The sequence below is a fragment of the Chrysochloris asiatica genome, unplaced genomic scaffold (genome assembly GCF_000296735.1).
Source record: "Chrysochloris asiatica unplaced genomic scaffold, ChrAsi1.0 scaffold00177, whole genome shotgun sequence".
Classification (NCBI taxonomy): domain Eukaryota; kingdom Metazoa; phylum Chordata; class Mammalia; order Afrosoricida; family Chrysochloridae; genus Chrysochloris; species Chrysochloris asiatica.
Window position 1 is genome coordinate 2706985 of NW_006408695.1, and position 21313 is coordinate 2728297.

Genomic DNA, 21313 nt, shown 5'->3' on the forward strand with positions numbered 1-21313 from the left:
TGGAATAATGGAAAGAAATACCTTGTATTTTGGCATAAAAATAGGAATTTATTTCAAGCATAAGTGTGGTTAAAAATAATGTCCGCATCATTAATCTCCATTGCTTCAGAATAGTCTATGTTCAGAGACAGTGGGAGGGCGAGTACCTCTTGGGTTTTTCTCTCCTCTGTTTGTCTAATGAGCCCTGCGTTAAATGCCAGGTCAAGGAAGTGATTGCATTGAATCTTTGTGGTTATTAAAATAAATGGTAATTTTCTTGGGTTTCCTAATGGAGACCTTGGTCAAATCATGTTTCAAGTCTTCCTTGTGCCCTTTGAAGAGGAATGAGTGTAATAGAATCCAGAAAGTTCTTTTTACCTGTGTTACAGTATGAGGGAGTGCTGGTGTGGCACTGTAGCATAAGTACTGAACTGCAAAGTTGGTTTCAACCTCAAGGTCAGTGGTTCAAAACTACCATTCACTCCTTGGAAAACCTACACAGGATCTGTTTGAGTCAGAACCAACTCGGCACTTAACAACTACAACAACAGGAACTCAAACTGTGTTCCTTTTAAATGTCCTTTGACATTAGGGAACAAAAACATGTCTAAAGGAGCAAGCTCAGGGCTGTGGGGTAGACGGGATAAGGTTTCTCAAGGAAATTCTCATAGGACAAACCTTCCTACCCTCAGAGAAGGAGCAGGTACATTGCCGTGATGGAAAATGCTAGTCGACTTCTTATTAATGCTGTCTCCAGATTTCTTCTATGAGTCAGAACCTACTCACTGACGTTTAACAACAAATGACTATAACATAGCTGGATAATGCTTCTGGCCATTATATATAAGGAGTTGGCAGGCATCTGTATTAGAGAGAAAGATAAAAACATGAGGGTAAATCAGTATCACTACTAGTGTTTCAGTTCATACATGCACGGGTTTATTCCAAACAAACATGTTTAAATGTGCATCTGTGATCATGTGATCAATGGATGGCAGCAGACAAGTTCTCTCAGTAATACACATAGTTTAGTATTACAAAATAGACTTGATAGGTTGTCTTCTCCCCCCCCCCCCAAAAAAAAAAGTACAATCAAAGCAGTGACTTCTGAAGGAATCTATTAGGTAAGTTAAATTCAAAGTAGAGCGGGGTCAGCCCAAAAGATTCTGGCAACTGATTTTGGGGAGTCATAAGGAGAAATGATTGAAGTTGTCAAGAACTTCATTCTTGGATCAACTGTCAACACTCATGGAAGCAACAGTCAAGAAATCAAACGGTGTATTGCATTGGGCAAATCAGCTGCACAAGACCTTTTTAAAGCAAAGATGTCAGCTTGAGGACTAAGGTGCGCCTGACCCAAGCCATGGTATTTTCAGTAACCTCATATGCATGCGAAAGCTGGACAGTGAATAAGTAAGACCATGAAAGAATTGACGCTTTTGAGTTAATGTGTTGGAGGAGAATATTGAAAGTGCCATGAGCTGCCAAAAGAACCAACAGATCTGTGTTGGAAGAAGTGCAGCCAAATTGCTCCTTGGAGGCCACAATGGCCAAACTTCGTCTCTCATATTTTGGACATACTGTCAGGAGGGACCAGTCGCTGGAGAAGGATATCATGTTTGCTAAGGTGGAGGGTCAGAGAAAAAGAGGAAGATCCCAGCAAGATGGATTGGCCAAGTGGCAGCATCAATGGATGGGCTCAAGCGTGGCAACAATTGTGAGGTTGGCCCAAGACCGGACAGTGTTTCATTCTGTTGTACCTAGGGTCGCTATGAGTCGCTACGGACTCAATGGCACCTAACAGCAACACCACCAGCAAGGGGTAATCTTGGAGTCGTGGTGTGGCACTGTGAGTTAATGTGCCTGACTACAAAGCCATTTGAACTGTAAGGTCAGCAGTTCAAGCTCACCAGCTGCTCCTTGGAAACCTTATACAGGGTCGCTATGGGTCAAACTGACTCGATGGCACTTAACAACAACAAGGGGTAACATTGATAGATTTTTTTGACAGACACATGACAATCATAGTGACTTACTAGCAAGAAGTTTGAAGAAATTTGGAAACTGCATTTGCAAGAAATAAGACTAGAAATGTTGTAACAAGGAAGTTTTTTCCCATTGCAACAATGTACCTGCTCATTCTTTGAGGGTGGCAAGGTTTGTTTTAGGATAATTTCCTTGAGAAACCTTATCCCTTATACCCTACTGTCCTCAGCTTGCTCTTTCACACTCGTTTTTGTTCCCTAAAATCAAAGGACATTTAAAAGGAACACACACAGTTTGAGTCCCTGTTGGTGCAGATGTTAAGTGTCATCAAATTGGTTCTAACTCAAACTGATCCTGTAGAGTTGTGTGTGTGTGCACATTTAGTTTTATTGTAACAAAGCAACTTGTACATTTTTAACCTTTAAAATTGAGCATCATCTTTCCTTTCCAGTGAAACAAAAAGAATTTTTAAAAATAAACAGGAACAAAATTACAATCGAGAATGTCAATTCCAAGTAAGATCCTATAGGTTCTGCTGATTCTCCCGTCAGGTGGCAGGCCTCAAGTCATCATTAGGAGAGAATTGTATTTTTAAATTGTCATCTTAAGCTGCAAGGATAACTATTACACATCACAATTACACATGCCAAAGGAGAAGCCATGTTAAACATGTTGGTAAGTGGTAACTCCGTATTCACATAGACACAGTATAATCTCGGAGCCCAACATACAGAGAAAGGAGGAAAAAATCTAGAATTCTATGCACTACTACACAGGGTCCTAGCACCCTCCAGCTTCCAGCAGAGCGCAGGGAACAGAAGTTTTTTTTTTAATCCCACAGAGCACAGTGGTGTGTTGATTCCATAGTTTTTGTTGCGACAGGAAGAGATAAAAATTAATTTTGAAACAAAATGGTGTAGATTCTTTTCCTACTGTATCTACTCAAGATATTTCCCCAAAAAGATAAGTTGAGAACCAAGATGTAAAGGAGAGAAAGAGACCTCAAGAACAGGGTGACTGAGCATGAGAGGGGGGAAAAGAAACAGAAAAAACACACAAAAAACTTTATTGCTCCCAGGGACTGAAAAAAAAAAAAAATAAATAAAAAGGAATTCATCAATGTTCTTATTAGTTACCTTCTCCTTCAGCCTCCTCTCCTTCCTCTACCTCATCATCACCTTCATCTTCTTACCCTTCATTTTCATCCTCTTTTTTGTCAGTATCTTCCAAACCTCCTTCGTCTTCTTCATCATCATCATCTTCTTCTCTTTCCCCATCTTTATCACGCATATCAGGAACCAAATAGTACTGTAATGGATTTGGCCAAATATCATCTTTGATAACCTCTCCTGGCTCATCGGCACCTGCATCAGAATGATCAGTAAATCAAGTAAGAAAGTTCTCTGGTTCTTCATGCTGCCTCTTCCTGCTGGCTTTATTCTATGTTTGACGAGCATTTCGTCAAGTCCTTTCCAGATTTCCAATTGATTTTGAGTATGATTCACCACTCTCATTCAGATGAAATTCTTTAGAGGGAACTTTATTTTATTTTATTTTATTTTTGTTAGAGTAATGAGAGAGCTGAAGTGATTTTATTTCCTTCACTATTTAAGCCAATCATGAAATCTCACAGTGATTGCTGTGGTGGGGCAGAGGAACCTCGGCTGTGTGAAGACTTGGCGGGCGGACTGTGGGCAGGGCGGCCTCACTGGGGTAGCTGGAGAAGCACTGACTGCCCTTGTGGCAGGTAGGTGATGTTCCGAGAGCGCGAGAGCTGATAGGCAATGTCCTCCGCAGCTTCCAGCTTGCGCAGCTCAATCAGACCGTCACCCGCAGTAGCCAAAGAGTTGGCGATCAGCTCGGCTGCCTTGGAATCGCCCTCAGCAGAGATGATGGCTGCCTTCTTCTGCTGTTCAGCCTTTACCACCACAAATCTGGCTCGCTCGGCTTCCTGCTGAGCCACCTGTTTGGCTTCTACGGCTTCTGTGAACTCCTTCCCAAAGGTCAGATGCGTCAATGACACGTCATCCAGGATGAGCCCGAAGGTGGCTGCGCGCTCTGTGAGGTCGTCTCTCACCTGTCTGGAGACCAGCTCTCTCTGGGTGATGAGCTCTCCAGCATCAAAGCGAGCCACCACCGACTTGAGGATCTCAGTCGTGATGGACGGCAGCACACGCTCATCATAGTCCTCTCCGATGCTGGTGTAGATGCGCGGCAGCTGGCTGGCAACTGGCCGGAACAGGATGCGCAGTGTGATGTTCACGTTCTGTAAATCTTTGCTACCAGTGATCACTGGCACATTACGTGGTTGAGAGCGGCAGTCAAAAATAATTGGTTTCTGGACCCAAGGGATGAGAAAATGAGTCCCTTCTCCTACCACGATGTCCTGGACTCCACGGAACCGATCAAAGATGACAGCTCTGTGTCCTGCATCCACATTCTACAAGGCAGAGTTCACCACACCTCCTGCAATGGCCAAGGCCAGGCCAAACTTGCCGATGGACTCAAACACCTTGGCAGCCATGTTGTCGTCTTCTGCTGGCTGGTTCTTACCTTTAGCCACTTACACCTGCTTCCACTCTGACCTCCACATGAATTCCCCGGGAACTTTATTTTTGAAGTAAGGATTTTCATCAAAATAAAAATCTATTCTGTAATCTGATTTAATATCTTCAAATTCTGTCACTTGAACTCCGGTCAAATAATGCAGTACCTCTTCATCCTCCTCCCCAAGTAACACAGACACTTGTGGATGGTTGACAAATGTTGTTACCTTAAAGTTTGGAATTTTGCCGATCAATTCTGACCTCTACTGAAAGACTGGTTGGCGGAGATTGTTATATTTCTGGTCTACTCTCAAAATCTCCTAACTGGCTTGTTCATTAAGTCTGTCTATATCATTTTGTACTTCATCAATATGTTCAATTGCTTTCTACTGTTCTTTTTCTCCCTTTGGCAAGTTCAGAGAGGCCAAAGTCTCCTGCAGCTAGGTTTCTTCATTTGAGGCAGGAGCAAAGACGAGCATTTGGGGGCCATCCTGTAAGCAGAGTCCAAGAAGCAGACGAAAGCAGAGTTGCTTTCCGGGAAAAAGCTTTCCTGTATAGTTTTTCTGAGGAGTGACTAGTAGGTTTGAACCACAAACCTTGTTGTTTTGTAGTCTAATGTTTACCATACAGCGCTACACCAGGATTCTAGAAGATAGCCCTGAAGGATGCCTAACTTCATGGAAATGGAAAATGCAGACTTGTTCAGGAAGGCTTGTTGTTTAAGTGCTGTCAAGTCGATTCGGACTCATAGTCAACCCTGTCACCCACCTTTCTGAATTGTAAACCATTCAGTGTTCCCATGTTCTGTTTGAACAACTGCCTCTTGGTCCATGTACAGATTCCTCATTAGCACAATTAAATGTTCAGGAATATTCATACTTCACAATGTTGTCCATAGAGTGTCATGATCCACACAATCGAAAGCTTTTGTGTAATCAATAAAGCACAGGTAAGTATCTTTATGGTATTCTCTACATTCAGCCAAGATCCATCTGACGTCAGCAATGATATCCCTCATTCCACATTGTTTTCTAAATCCGGCTTGAACCTCTGGAGGTTCTCTGTTAATGTATGCTTGCAGCCATTTCTGTATTACCTTTAGTAAAACTTTAATCACATGGCGCATATCAAAGGTATTGTTCAATGATTTCCACATTCCATTGGGTCACCACTCTTTGGAATGGGCACAAATACAGATCTCTCCCAATCAGTTGGCCAGACAGTTGTCTTCCAAATTTCTTGGCAGAGATGAGTGAGTGCTTCCAGTGCTGCCTCACTTTCTTGAAAATATTTCAATTTTTATTCCATCAATTCCTGATGCCTTGTTCTTTGCCAATTCCTTCAATGCACCTTGGACTTCTTCCTTCAGTATCACTGGTTCTTGATCATATGCTACCTCTTGAAATGGTTGAACATTAACCATTTCCTTTTGGTACAGGGACTCTGTGTATACCTTCCATCTTCTCTTGATGTTTTCTGCATCATTCAATAATGTTCCCAGAGAATCCTTCAATAGCGAAAGTCGAGGCTTGAATTTTTTCTTCAGTTCCTCCAGCTTGAGAAATGCTCAGTGTTTTCTTCTTTTCTGGTTTTCTAACTCTAGGTCTTTGCCCATTTCTTTGTAATATTTGACCATGTGTTCTTGAGCTGACCTTTGAAATTTTCTGTTCAGTTCTTCTACTTCCTCATGTCTTCCATTTGCTTTAGCATCTCTATGCTGGAGAGCAAATTTCGGTGTCTCTTCTGACATCCATTTTGATCTTTTCCTTCTTTCTTGTGTAAATGACTGGTATTGACCATTTTGAATCTGACAATCGCATGGTTTACCATGCCGGGAATGACAAATTGAAGAGGAATGGTGTTGTATTCATTGTCAAAAAGAACATATCCAGATCAGTCATAAGGTACAACGCTGTCTGTGATAGGCTAATATTCATGCGCCTACAGGGAAGCCCAGTTAATACCATTATTATTCAAATTTATGCACCAACCACTAAAATCAAGTGAGGATGAAATAGAAGAATTCTAACAACGTCTTCAATCTGAAATTGATCAAACATGCAATCTAGATGTATTGATCATTATTGGTGATTGTAATGCGAAGGTTGGAAGCAAAGAAGAAGGATTAGTAGTTGGAAAATATGGCCTTGGGGATAGAAATGATGATGGAGATCACATGATAGAATCCTGTAAAACCTTGATTTGTTCATTTCAAATAATTTTTTTAGACAGTGTAAAAGGTGATTATACTCTTGGACCTCACCAGATGGAATACACAGAAATCAAATTGACTACATCTGTGAAAGAGACAGTAGAAAAGCTCCATATCATCAGCCAAAACTAGGCCAGGGGCAAATTGTGGAATAGACCATCAATTGTTCATATGCAAATTCAGACTGAAGCTAAAGAAAATGAAAACAAGTCTGTGAGAGCCAAAATATGACCTTGAATATACCCACCTGAATTTAGAGATCATCTGAAGAACAGATTTGATATATTAAACACAAAAGACCAAAGACCAGATGAGTTGTGGGATGACATCAAGAACATCATACAGAAAGAAAACAAAAAGTCATTAAGAAGGTAAGATAGAAGGAAAAGGAAGGGTTAGAAAGATGGAATTACCGCGCTCAAAAGTATGTAGACCTAGATGGAGGCAATGTCACAAAACAGTAGTTGTTGTTTGATGCCATCAAGTCGGTATCAACTCGTAGCGATGTAGGAACAATAGAATAAAATGCTGCTTGATCCTGTGCCAACCTCCCAATCCTTGATATGCTTGAACCCATTACTACTGTCACTGTGCCAATTCATCTCATTGGGGGTCTTCCTCTTTTTCTCTGACCCTCTACTTTACCAAACATAATGTCCTTCTTCAGGGACTGGTTTCTTCTGATGATATGTCCAAAGTATGAGAGACAATGTTTGGCCATCTTGGCTTCTACGAAGCTGTTTTTCTTCAGTGGGTTGTTTGTTCTTCTGGCAGCCCATGATACTTTTAATATTCTCCTCCAACACCATAACTCAAATGCATTATTTTTTCTGCACTCTTCCTTATTCATTGTCCAACTTTCACATACATATGAGGTTACTGAAAGTCCTATGGCTTGGGTCAGGGGCAACTTAGTTCTTGAACACTCTAAAAATTGACACCTTTGCTCTTGAACACTCTAAAATTTTTTGCAGCAGATTTGCCCAATGCAATACGTTTGAATACTGCTTCCCTGAATGTTGATGGTTGATCCAAGCCAAATGAAGTCCTTGACAAATTGATTCCTTTATCCATTTATCATTATGTTATTTATTGATCCAGTTGTGAGGTTTACTGTTTTCTTTACATTGAAATGCAACACATACTGAAGTAAATATTTTAAGTCAACAGGTAAGGTTGCATCATCTACATATCTGGGTTGCTAATATTTCTTCTTCCAATCCTAATGCCACATTTTTCTTCGTGTAATCCAGGCTTGTCAGATTTTTTCCTTAGCATACAGATTGAATAATTATGGTGAAGGAATACAACCTTGGCTCACATCTTTCCTAATTTTACAACTTTCACTGTTCCCTTGTTCTGTATGAATAACTGTCTCTTGGTCTATGTACATGTTACTCATGAGCACAATTGTCTGGAATACTCATTCTCTGCAATGTTGCCATGATCCACACAATCACAAGCTTTTGCATAGTCAGTAAAGCACAGGTAAATATGTTTTTGATAGTCTCTGCTTTCAGCCAAGATTCATCGATGTCCACAATGGCATCCCTCGTTCCACATCTTTATCAAAATCTGACTTGAACCTTTGGCTGTTCCCTGTCAATGTACTTTTGTAGCCGTTTTTGAATTATCTCTAGAAAAATTTTATTTGCACATGATATTTTCTGATGATTTCTACATTTCATTGGGGCACCTCTCTTTGGAATAAGCACAAATATGGTATTCTTCCAATCAGTTGACCAGGTAGCTCTCTTCCAAATTTCTTGCCGTAAGTGAGTGAGTGCCTCCAGTGTTACATCAGTTTGTTGAAAGATTTCCATTTTATCCCATCAGTTCCTGGAGCCTTGTTCTTTGCTAATGTCTTCAGTGCACCTTGGACTTCTTCATTCAGTTTCACTAGTTCTTGATCATACACTACCTCTTGAAATGGTTGAACATTGACCATTTCTTTTTGGTACAGTAACTGTATTCCTTCCATCTTCTTTTTGATGCTTTCTGTATCACTCAATATTTTGCCCATTGTTGTTATTGTTAAGTGCCATTGGGTTGGTTCTGAACCATAACAACCCTGTATAAGATTTCCAAGAAGCTGCTGGTGAGCTTGAATAGCTGACCTTGTGGTTCCAACTGACATTGTAGTCCAATACATTAACCCACAATGCCACAAGAATCCTTCAATATTGTAAGCTGAGGCTTGACATTTTTCCTCAGTTTTTAAGCGTGAAAAATACTGAGCATGTTCTTCTATTTTGGTTTTCTAACTCCGTATCTTAGCACATTTCATTGTAATATTTAACTTTGCCTTCTAGAGCTGTCCTTTGAAGTTTTCTGTTCAGCTCTTTTACTTCCTTAGTTCTTCTCTTTGCTTTAACCTATGTTGGAAAGCAAATTTCAGACTATGCTCTGACATCGCTTTTGGTTTTTTTCTTTTCTTCTTAGTGAACTTTTGTTTTCTTCCAGTATAATGTTCTTCATGTCATTCCACAATTCTTTTGGTCTTTGGTCATTAGTGTCTAAGGCATCAGATCTGTTCTGAGATGATGGTGGGATATGTTCAATGTAATATTTTGGCCTTCTTAGACTTCTTTCAAATTCTTCAGCTTCTATCTGAACTTGTGTATGAGCAATTGATGATCTGTTCCATAGTCTGCTGCTGGCCTTATTTTGGATGATGATAGGAGATTTTCCACCGTCTCTTAACATAGATATTGTCAGTTTGATTGCTGAGTATACCATCTGGTAAAGCCCTTGTGAATAATCATATTTTATGTTGTTTATAAACAAAGTATTTGCAATGAGTAAGTCATTGGTCTTGCAAAATTCTATCAGGTGTTGTCCAACATAGTTTCTATCACTAAGGCTATATTTTCCAACTATGGAATCTTCCTCTTTGTTTCCAACATTTGCATTCCCATCTCTAGTAATTTTCAATGCATCTAGATTATATATTTGATCAATTGCAGACTAAAGAAGTTTCTGTTTCAGAACTCTTCAGTTTCATCATCATTGGCTTTACTGGTCGATGTGTACATTTGAATAGTAGTTGCATTAACGGGTCTTCTTTATAGGCATATGAATATTACCCTGTCATAGACAGCATTGTACTTTAAGATAGATCTTGTAATTTTATTTTTTATGATGAATGTGATGCCATTCTTCTTCGGTTTATCAATCGGGCATAGGAAACCGAGTGACTAACAGATTCAAAATAACCATTACCAGTTCATTTCAGCTCAATAATGCCTAGAGTATCAATGTTTGTGGTTTCCTTTTCATTTTTGATGACTTCAAATTTTCCTAGAGTCATCTCACTGTCTGTGTTCTAATTATTAATCGATGTTTACAGCTTTTTCTCCTCATTTTGAGTTGTTCCCCATCAGCAAATGAAGGTCCCAAAGTTTTATTCCACTTGCGTTGTTACGTTCAACTCTACTTTGAAGATGCAACTCTTCCCTAGTCATATTTTGGGTGCCTTCCAAACTTACATGCTCACTGTCTGGCACTCTATCTGACCGTATTCTGGTGCTCGGCATCATATATCAGTATTCAGTATTCAAGTTCTAGCTGACAGTGTTCCATTGCTATTTATAAGGTTTCCAGTGACGGAATATTCAGAACTAATGTGTCTCTCCTTAGTAGTCTGTCTTAGTCTGGAGGCACAGCACCCTATCCATCATGGGTGACCTTGCTAATATTTAAAATACCGGTGTCATAGCTTCCGGCATCACAAGAAAATGCATACCACTACAATAAGACAAACTGACAGATGAGCGATTGTGACAAAAACCAAAAAACAATAGCTTCACATTTTGAAATGTTTGTTTAATAAAGTATGCTATGATTTTGTAGTAATACTTTCTGACTCACTCTTGTATGAGAGCTTTTCAAAAGTTCATAGAAAAATTCCAGTATATGTCTATTCTATTTTTCATTGAACCTTTTGAAGTTCCCTCATACTTACTGTGTCCTAAAGGGAACAGTTTAAAGAGTGGAGTGCATTAATCCCAAATGATGCATGCACAAATGTATCTTCAACCATGTACAACTTAGTCCCTTCTTATGCCTATACAAAAATCAACTAGAAGCATAGAGTAGTAGAGCTGGACAGACTTGAACTACTGATCTAAGCCTAGGTTTTACTCATCTTTAAAATGTAACTATTAACAAACACGTTAGAGTGCTGCTAAAAACACTAAATATGAAGATATACTTAAAGTGACGCAGTGCACAATAACCATTATTTTAAAAAGTTACTATTATAGCTATTATTTTATGGAAATAATATCTGGTAGCAGGAGAAATTTAACTAGTGGGAGAATGTTGTTGTTGTTAAGTGCTGTTGAGTAGGTTCTGACTCATAGTGACGCTGTACAGGGTTTTTAAGGACCAACTAGTGAGTTTGAACTGCCAACTTTGTGGTTCTTCAATCCAGTGCTGATCATACAGCACCACACCAGTATGGTCAATGAATTCAGTAAAATAGACTCTGATGACTGTGGAAACAATTTAAAGTTGATGTCTTCTTATTAGAAATTATCTTTGCCAAGTCAAGCTCTGGTAGCGTAGTGGTTACGAATCGGGCTGCGAACCGGAAGGTCAGCAGTTCGAAACTACCAGCTGCTCTGCGAGAGAAAGATGAGACGATCTGCTCCCGTAAAGATTTACAGCCTTGGAAACCCTATTCAGGGTCGCTATGGGTCGAAACCGACTCGATGGCACTTAACAACAACAACAATTCAAACTACATTTCCTTATGAAGCCGTATGTAGTTCTTGAGTTGCTACATGAAATCATTTTTATAATAGATTGTGAATCTGTGAAGGACTGCAGGATCAGTGATGACCATGGCGTCATCTGCCACTCTGTTCATTGAAAAACTAAGTTAAGCACTTGTACATTTTTTTACTGTCCTGGTCCAATCTGTTATACTTGGGTATAGTGTGTATGAGTATGTGTAGGCTTATCCGTTTAGGAAGTTTTCTCTGCTACTAAAGTACTATTCTGCCCTCTTGGGGTCAATTTTCACTATTCCAATTTCCCTGGTAATTTGATTTTAATCACAAAGACAAGATCCTTCAAATCAAGGAGATAAACCTTTCAGGAATTAGGCTACCTAGAGATAGAATTTGCTTCTGTTTGCCTGTGAATCCACAAACAAAACTTTCCTCCCTGCTCCAAGACTAACAAAGATTTCAGCATCAGCAGGACTGGATGTCTCATACCACATTCATAATGCATTGTGGCTGAGGGAGGGGGTGTGGTTCAATGGCAAACACAGAACTGTACTGCTGGCGGTGAATGTGCTAAGGAGAAATCCAGAAGAGAATTTCATTTTACCTTCATTTCCCATTATCCAAGCTGTCTTTGGGAGTTTGGGTTATTGTCAGGAGTCAGGTATATTTACCATGCTGTTGCTGGCTCCATATAGTCAGCAGATCCTTTGCATCCCATGTGTGTGCTATTCAGCCTCTGGAAATAATATCTCCTTTTAAAATATTTCTTGGGATGATTCCCAAACTTTTGTAACTGGAGAACCAGCAGTAAAATATACTTCTTTTTTTTTTTCCTTTTGAGAGAGCAGCTGAGGTGGCTTAAATTCATACTACTAAATAGAATTTCACTGCTCCGGTCATGGCTGCCTGATTTATGAAGGAAAAAGAATTGATGCTGCCATGTGATACACTCTTTCTTTTAACAAGATTCTTTAAGATATGGGGAGACCAGTCCTGACTGACAGGACAGCTGATTAGAAACCAATGAACAAAAATAGGGGAACACAGAGAGACAAGATGTAATGGGTTCCATAATTGACATAGGGCTGCCTCCTACCTGGCTTTAGATCTACAGAATAGGTAACCTGTGATTAAAAATAAAAAAATTCTTACAGGAAGTACATTCTTTTCTGAAAGGAAACATTGATTTAGTGTGCCTGCATTTGAAAGGCTACATTTACTCCTAGGTGGAATAGTTGTAATCTGTATACTAAAGAACAGTATGTAGAAAATCTAAACAGATTCTAATCAGCATAAGGACTTCAGAACACTGTGCAAAGGTGAAATGGGCTGCTTTCAGAAGGTCATGAATTTCTTATTACTCAAGAAGAGATCACTTGACCATAGACAGATGTTTGTAGAACATTGAGCACCAGGTGGGAGGGTAGGGTTTGACCAAATTCCCTTTTAGCCTCTTCAAGTTGTAAGAGTCATTGGAAAAAAAGAGTGGGGCTATAGGAAATTGATATTGGATGTATAATTTTAATATTAGTATTCTTTTCACAAATCACATTCCCAAATAAAATATAAAGAAATTGTTGTTGTTGCTTTGTGTCTTGGAGTTAGTTCCAACTCATAGTGACTCTGTACAGGGCTCTGAGGAGCAGCTGGTGATTTTGAACTGCCGACCTTGCTGTTAGCAGTCAAGTAAGAAACAGGCATTGGTATTATTGATCCCGTTACACATGTGAAGTCCTGGTATGAAGCTGTAGAGTACACACAAGACTTAGAAGTCTAAAGGAGCAAGGTTGGTGGTTCAAACCCATCAGCCTGTCCTTGGAAACAGTATGCAAGGTCACTATGAGTCTGAACCTACTCTATGGCAATTATATAACACGTGTAGGACAATTGAATTGAAACAAATTAGAATTTATCACATACCAAAATCAGCAAATGAATAGGAAATCCTACAAATGAAAGATGTTGTGGATTTCTTTTCCCTCCAGAAGAAAGGAGTCACAGACACTAGTGGCTGATGACTGAGGAAGAGGTTTGAGAAACAGGATGATAGGTTAAATAGCAAGGACTTTTAGAAAGGGCTTGAGGTCATCAGCATCTAATAGAGACTCATTATGGTGCCTGAATTTTACAGGAAGATGTCCTTCATTCAGGAAGCAGAATGTAAATGCCCAGCCATTCCTCTCTTCCTACCCCTTACCACACACACATACACACAGAACTTGCACATCAAACCCTCCCCCACTACTTAATTCCTATGGGCCATTTATCTCCAGCTCTCTCTTTGGAGCAGGGCTTCTGTTCAGTCAAGATGGGACTGTACTTATCTTGTCCACAATGGTTCCCCAACAGTATTGGTTGAGTCCCAGTTCATTAAAGAGACTTCCCAAGAAATTCAACTAGTGAGCACCCCAATCTTTGCCCTCAAAGAATGAGCCCAGGGGAGGTATCATGATGCTGACCCAAACTAGATCCTAACAAAGCCTAGGGGAAAACAATTAAAAGTTTAGGGCCCACACTCAAGTAAACATGGGATCTTGAGTAAGAGTCGAGGTTGGTTGGTAAAAAGGTGGATGAGTAAAATAGACAAGAAGGGTCCATGTCAGACAAGTAGATCAATGCTATATCTACTATGTACCAGTGGCTGTTTTAGGTGTGGAAAGAAGGACTTGGTATTGGCATGAATTATTCTTCGGTGAGTGAAAACAGGCAGGTAGAACCAAAGGTCTTGTAGTAAGGCTTGTTATATACTAAAGAACTCCTAAAAATTTAGTATATATTTTTTTACATTTTATTTATTTTGTTGTTAAGAATATCTACAGCACAACATAAGCCCATTCCACAGTTTCTGCATGTACACTTCAGTGACATTGATTTTATTTTTGGAATTATGCAACCCTTCTCTCTCTCCCAATTTCTGAATTGTTCCTCCTTCATTGACATAAATTCACTGCTACCTAAGGTTCCTAGCTAACCTTTCAACTTGCTATTGTCAATTTGATCTCTATAGACAGTTCTTAAAAAAGCATAATGCTCAAGACATTGAAACTATTTTAAGAAGACTTTGGGGAATATTTTTGATTTGTTGTTAAGTGTCATCGAGTTGGTTCCGACTCATAGTGACCCTGTATAACATTTCCAAGGAGTGGCTGGGGAGCTTGAACCTCCAACCTTGTGGTTCAAACAGGCCTTGAGTTCAAACCAACCTTGTGGTTCAACCGACCTTGCAGTCTAGCACATTAACCCACAGAGCCACAGTAGTTTCAGGGGTTCATCCACATCCATGGTTACAAAAAGTTCATGAGAATTTGAAATTCTGCTCTGCGTTTCCCCCAGCTTTTTAGTAAGGAATCTTCTATGGGATCCTTGACCAAAATCTTTAGTAATAGTAGCCGGATACCATCTAGTTCTTATCTCATGGTTAATGGAGACAGTTGTTCATGGAGGCAATTACCCCAAATTCCACATCCTCCTATTGTTCCTGACTCGTCTACATCCTCTGTTGTTCAGGTGTATTGTTGTACTTAAGTGCCATGGAGTTGGTTCCAACTTACAACAACCCTGTATAGGGTTTCTGAGAAGCAGCCTGTAAGTTCGAACTGACCCTATATAGGGTTTCTGAGGAGTGACCAGTGAGTTTGAACCACCAACCTTATGGTTTAAACCGGCCTTGCACTCATTTGCTTATCCTACAGTGCCACACAGAGACCAGTTGTTATGCATTGGATGGTTGCTTGCAATATTTTAAGATCCAGGTACTACATAGTGAACTTGGAGACAGAACTGAAGGACTAAATATGTTATTAGTGATTTACATTTTTTACAGCCTATCTTCTAAAGTGGATTAAGTTGATCATAGGATTTGTGCCTTTTGTTATTATAATTTATACAATCTTGATATGTAAAAGTAACAAGGGTGGAGTCATCTTAAAGACCACTTGATCCAACCACTTTATTTTACATACGAAGAAACAGAGAGAGAGATATTGAGTAGTTGCTGATGGTCATCCAAGGAGTCCCCAGCAGAGCTAGACCTAGAACCCAGGTCTCCTGAACCTGGTCTTATACTTTTCCTCATTACCCATGACCACCTCCTTCAAAGGTTTAGTAAAGAAGTCTCTGCAGTACTGAAGACATCAGCTTTAGAGTATGGTATTATCTATTGGGAAGAGGAACACAGAGTAGAATGATAGATCAAGAAGGCTCCATGCCATGACCAAGCTACTGGAGAAGCATCTAAGCTATCAGGAATGGCAAAGATAGAGAGTCTTTCATTTTGACTTAAGCACAGAAGTCATATTGTGGGTTAAGAGCTGTTCTCTACCTTCATTTAAGTCTATTCACAATACATATCTCCTCCCACTAGCTTGATTTCTGACTTCTGGTAGTGGTTACTACCAGCCATGCTGTGTGAGAAAGATGAGACTTTCTGCTCCCTTAAAGATTTACATCCTCGGAAACCCTATGCAGGATTGCTGTGAGTTGGAACTGACTCCACGGCACATCTCTACCACCCCTATCATTATCCTCAGCTGCAAGCAACTGAAACTTCTTCCCATTGCATAGCCTGTACTTTGTAGGCACCACTGTTTTGTCATTTGGAGTTATTTACTTCATCTACTAGAATACCATTTTCAATTCATCTTCAACTGTCAAACCCTGGACTTCTGTCAATGTTGATCCCAAATCACTTATCCTTTACAAGGTCTTACCTTATTTTTTCTTGTCATCACCTTTCTACATTTCTCTCATAAAGAATCAAAATTATTTGGGTACAAATAGGAGAAGCCACTTTATTGACCAGAAGAAAACTAAAAAAATGTTTCTTCAACTTCATGATGAACTGAAATAGGCATTCATTTGTCCATTCATTTTGTGTAACAAAATTTGCTGAACACCCAGTTCTCATAGTCAAAGCACATATTTTCCTCAAAGATCAACACAAATATATTCTTCATGAATCTCTCACTAATCTTTTACCTGTAAATAATAAATACTTTTTCATAAATCAACATTTAATTGTAAATTTTTTTTTCTATTTTTTACTTCTTCTTGTCATTATTAGCTGCCATTAAGTTGACCCCTGATTCAAGGCAACTCCCTGAGCACAGAATGAAACCCTGCCCAGTCCTGAACTATTCCAGTATTTCCAGAGGAGTATTTTCCATGGGAGAGGAGGGTTGGCAAATGAAAGATAACACATAATTGTCTTCCTATTTAGAAATAAATATGACCAAAGTGAGATTTATGGATATCTTACCCAACCAAATTCTTGGTTTCAGAGGAAGACCAAAAAATGATGAGGTGATGATTTAATTGAACCTTAATTGTATTTTTCCCTTATGAAGTTTCTTGAAGCCATAAACATTTGGCAGTCAAGACCATTCCACTGACCCTCTGGTCCTGGAAAAGATATTTGAAAACCTAGCAATAGGCAAAGCCAGGGTTGTTAAACTCATCATTTCCCTAAAGGATGTCAAGAGTCCTAAGGGGAAATATTTACAAGGAAAATCTGTTTTCTCTGTATAATTGAAAGATTTTATTTGTCTCTTTTTCTCTTCTTAAAAGTCTCACCCTTGCCCCATCCCTCGTGGCAGGAAGACACATCATTTGATCTTTCCATAGATTAATCCATCTTCTGTAGATGGATGGCTGAAGTCTATGCTCGTTCAAGAAAAAAATTCTTTCAGTCAAAGTTTGCTAACAGAACATCAGCATTATCATTGATTTCTTTAAAAAATACTTAACAGTTCCAGTTTTACCTAACTCTCCTTTAAAATACAGCCATCAGGAGAGTATTGTAATTTTAAACAGCTACCATAGAACAAGGCTCAAGGAATTGACAGAATAAAAATCGAAATCTTTCAAGAAAGTTAGACAACACTGGAGGCACTCACTTATCTATGCCAAGAAGTTTGGAAGACAACTACCTGGCCAACTGATTGGATGAGATCCGTATTTGTGCCCATTCCAAAAAGAGGTGACCCAATGGAATGCGGAAATCTTCGGACAATCTCTTTGATATCCCAATGCTTGTAAAGTTTTCCAAAAGTAATACAGAAACGGCTGCAAGCATACATTAACAGAGAACTTCCAGATGTTCACCCCGGATTCAGAAGAGGCCATGGAATGAGAAATACCATTGCTGATGTCCAATGGATCTTGGTTGAAAGCAGAGAATACCAGAAAGATGTTTACCTGTGCTTTATTGACTACCCAAAAGCTTTCGATTGTGTGGATCATGACAAGCTATGGACAACACTGCGTAGTATGAGTATTCTGGAACACTTAATTGTACTTCTAAGAAATCTGTACCTAGACCAAGAAGCAGTTGTTCGACCAGAACATGGGAACACTGAATGGTTTAAAATTAAGAAAGTTGTGTGACAGGATTGTATTCTTTCACCATATTTATTCAACCTGTATTTTGAACAAACAAAATCCAAGAAGCTGTGTTATATGAAGAAAACTTTCGCATCAGGATTGGAGGAAGACTCATTTAACAAACTGTGATATGCAGATGATACAACCTTGCTTGCTGAAAGTGAAGAGGACTTAAACGTATTTACTGATGAAGATCAAAGACCACAGCCTTCGGTATGAATTGCATCTCAATGTAAAGAAAACAAAAATCCTCACCACTGAACTAGAAACACCATTCTTATCAATGGAGAAAAGATTGAAGTTGTCAAGGACTTCATTCTTCATGGATCAACTATCAACACACATGGAAGCAGCAGTCAAGAAATCAGACAACGTATTGCATTAGGCAAATCTGCTGCACAAGACCTTTTTAAAGTGTTGAAGAGCAAAGATGTCAGCTTGAGGACTAAGGTGCGCCTGACCCAAGCTACGGTATTTTCAATAACCTCATATGCATGCAAAAGCTGGACAGTGAATAAGGAAGACCACAGAAGAATTGATGCTTTTGAGTTAATGTGTTGGAGGAGAATATTGAAAATGCCACAGATTGCCAAAAGAACCAACAGATCTGTGTTGGAAGAAGTGCAGCCAGAGTGCTCCTTGGAGGTCAGGATGGCCAAACTTCATCTCTCATACTTCAGACGCATTGTCAGGAGTGACCAGTCTCTGGAGAAGGATTTCTTGTTTGGTAAGGTGGAGGGTCAGAGAAAAAGAGGAAGATCCCCAGAGAGATGGATTGGCCAAGTGGCAGCATCAATGGGCTCAAGTGTGGCAACAATTGTGAGGCTGGCCCAGGACTGGGCAGTGTTTTGTTCTATTATGCATAGGATCATTATGAGTTGGTACCAACTCTACGGCACCTAACAACAACAACCACTATAATTTCAAAACAATAACAACAATAACAAAAAACTTTGATGATATCATAAATTCTACTCCCCCAAGTCACCCTCTTTGTCTTATCACGCTATAATAATTGCCACTTACCTGCTGTAGCCCTGACAATGTAAAATCTCTTGAGGTAGTAACTGTGCTCTGGATGTCACAAGAGTCCTGGTGTGGTGCTGTGTGCTAATGCATCAGACTGCAAAGTCATTTGAACTGCCAAGTCAGTGGTTCAATCTCCTTAGAAACCCTATACAGGGTCACCATGGATCAGAATTGACTTGACAGCACTTAACAACAATAGCAACATAGAGCACACAGACCAGTGAGGGCGCTCAGTAAATTGTAATGAATGGACAGTTGTATGAACAGCCTTTCAAGTTCTCATTGAGAGCCCATGGCATGTCTTATAGAAGTTGTTAAATTGTTAAGTTTCAACTCATAGCAACCCTACATAGGGTTTAAACTGCCAACCTGTGGTTAGCAGTCCAGTGCTTATCCCACAGCATCATACTAGGATTCCTTAAGAGGGGTTTTATTGTTGTTGTGGTTTTTTTTTTGTTGTTGTTGAAGTGCCTTGGGGTCAATTCTGACTCAAATCTACCCTGTATAGGGTTTCCAAGGAGTGGCTTGTGGGTTTGAATTGCCAACTGTTTAGTTAGCAGTCCAGTGCTTATCCAACTACGTCACACTAGGACTCCCTTAGAGGGGTATTTACTAGAAATATAACAGTCAATCAAAGTGGCATAGAGGTCCAAGATATTGGAAGCTAAGGAGATCCTAAAGTTAAAAGAAGGAAGGAGACATTGTTTTGTTTTCCTATATATGAGTTAATTGTTCCTTAACTGCAAAATCTCTTAATCTTTTTCTTCATTTTGGTAAACAAGGCCTTTAGAACTCTGTCTCAGTGAACCAGTGAAAGCTTCTGACCAGTCATTGGGTTATTGTAATACTGTGAGGGAGGCTCTGTGAGGGGATAGTTGACAATTCTCTCAGATCACATGGAAGTGTGCATGGAAGGCTATCAGAGGAAATGCTGTCTGGATAAGTGAGAAATACTCAGGCTAAGATATGGAGGAAGGATTCTCCAAGGATAGTGATTTGCCCTGGAGTCAGTTAGGACTCATAGCAACACTATCCAGGGTTTCCAAGGCTTTATTTAAAAATCTTTATGGGAGCAGAAAGTCTCATCTTTCTCCTGCGGAACAGCTGGTAGTTTCGAACTGCTGACCGTGAGGTTAGCAGCCCGATTCCTAACCACTGCACTACTAGATCTCCTTTTTCCAAGGATAGGACACCTATAAACTCAAGAGAGGAGAAGGTGAATAGAACTGAAAGCAGTTTCAATGGGATCTTAGTCTAGAAAGCAATAGGGAGATGAGAAGTAGGTCTGGGCAGCCATGCCAGGACCAGTCATGGAGGGTCTTGTGAACCATGTTAGGAATTTGAACTTTTGTCCTCTGGTCAGTAACGATTCATAGCCAATTTAAAGTCAAGTTTTGCCTTTTAGAAAGATTACTCTGGTGCCATGTGCTAAATAGATTAAGTGGAACAGTTCATTAAAAAAAAACAAAAAAAAACTCCCCACAGCTATTGCCCTTTATGTATTCAAACAGGACACATACACAGCTTTTCAGCATTCATCATGTCTTAAATTATGTAAGAGTAAGTCAATCTACTCATTGTATTATTGGGACCTTCTTATTTTCCTGAAATATTTCTTTATTTGAAAAATCTTATTGCTTTCTCATTCTTCTGTTTGTATTTCTTTGTAACACTCGACTACATACACTTGGTTTTGAAAATTAAAAGGAAAAAAAAAAGCTAATTATTAGATTTCCTATCAAATTCTCTATTAAGTCTCTGCTACCTGGTGGTGGTGGTCGGTGTTTATGTGCCATGGAGTTGGTTCCGACTCATAGCAACCCATACAAGGTTTTCGAGACTGTAAATCTTTACGAGAACAAAAAGCCTCATCTATCTCCTACTGTGTAACTGCTGACCTTGAGGTTCATAACCACCATGCTACCAGAGCTCCTTCTGCTGCCTGGTAGCATAGTGTATTACAAGCTGGGCTGCTAACCTCTGCATCAGCAGTTCTCATCTCTGTCATTCAGTTACACGGTAGGAGATAGATGAGGCTTTTTGTTCCGGTAATGATTTACAGCCTCAAAAACCCTACACAAGATCACTATGAATCAGAACCAACTCAGTGGCACACTGCAACCACTACCACACCACCCATGTTGTTGTTGTTAAGTGCCATCTAGTGTCTAGTTAGTTCTGACTCATAGTGACCATGGTGCTGTAGGATAAGCACTCAACCACGAGGTCTGTTTGAACCTCAAGGTTGGTGGTTCAAACTTACCAGCTGTTCCTTGGGGATCACTATGAATTGGAACCGACTCAATCGCACTTAACAACAACAACATAGGGTTTCCAAGGAGTAACTGGTGGGTTTGAACTGCCAACTTTGTGGTTCGCAGTCCAGTGTTTATGCGACAGTGCCACACCACCCATATACTAGTAGTATTAAGAGTTTGTATGCA

At 39.7% G+C, this 21313-nt stretch overlaps 1 pseudogene; it reads right to left on the reverse strand.

Moving 5' to 3' along the window:
• Window positions 1-3670: 3670 nt before the first annotated feature.
• Window positions 3671-4489, reverse strand: LOC102823399 (annotated as a pseudogene).
• Window positions 4490-21313: the final 16824 nt, after the last annotated feature.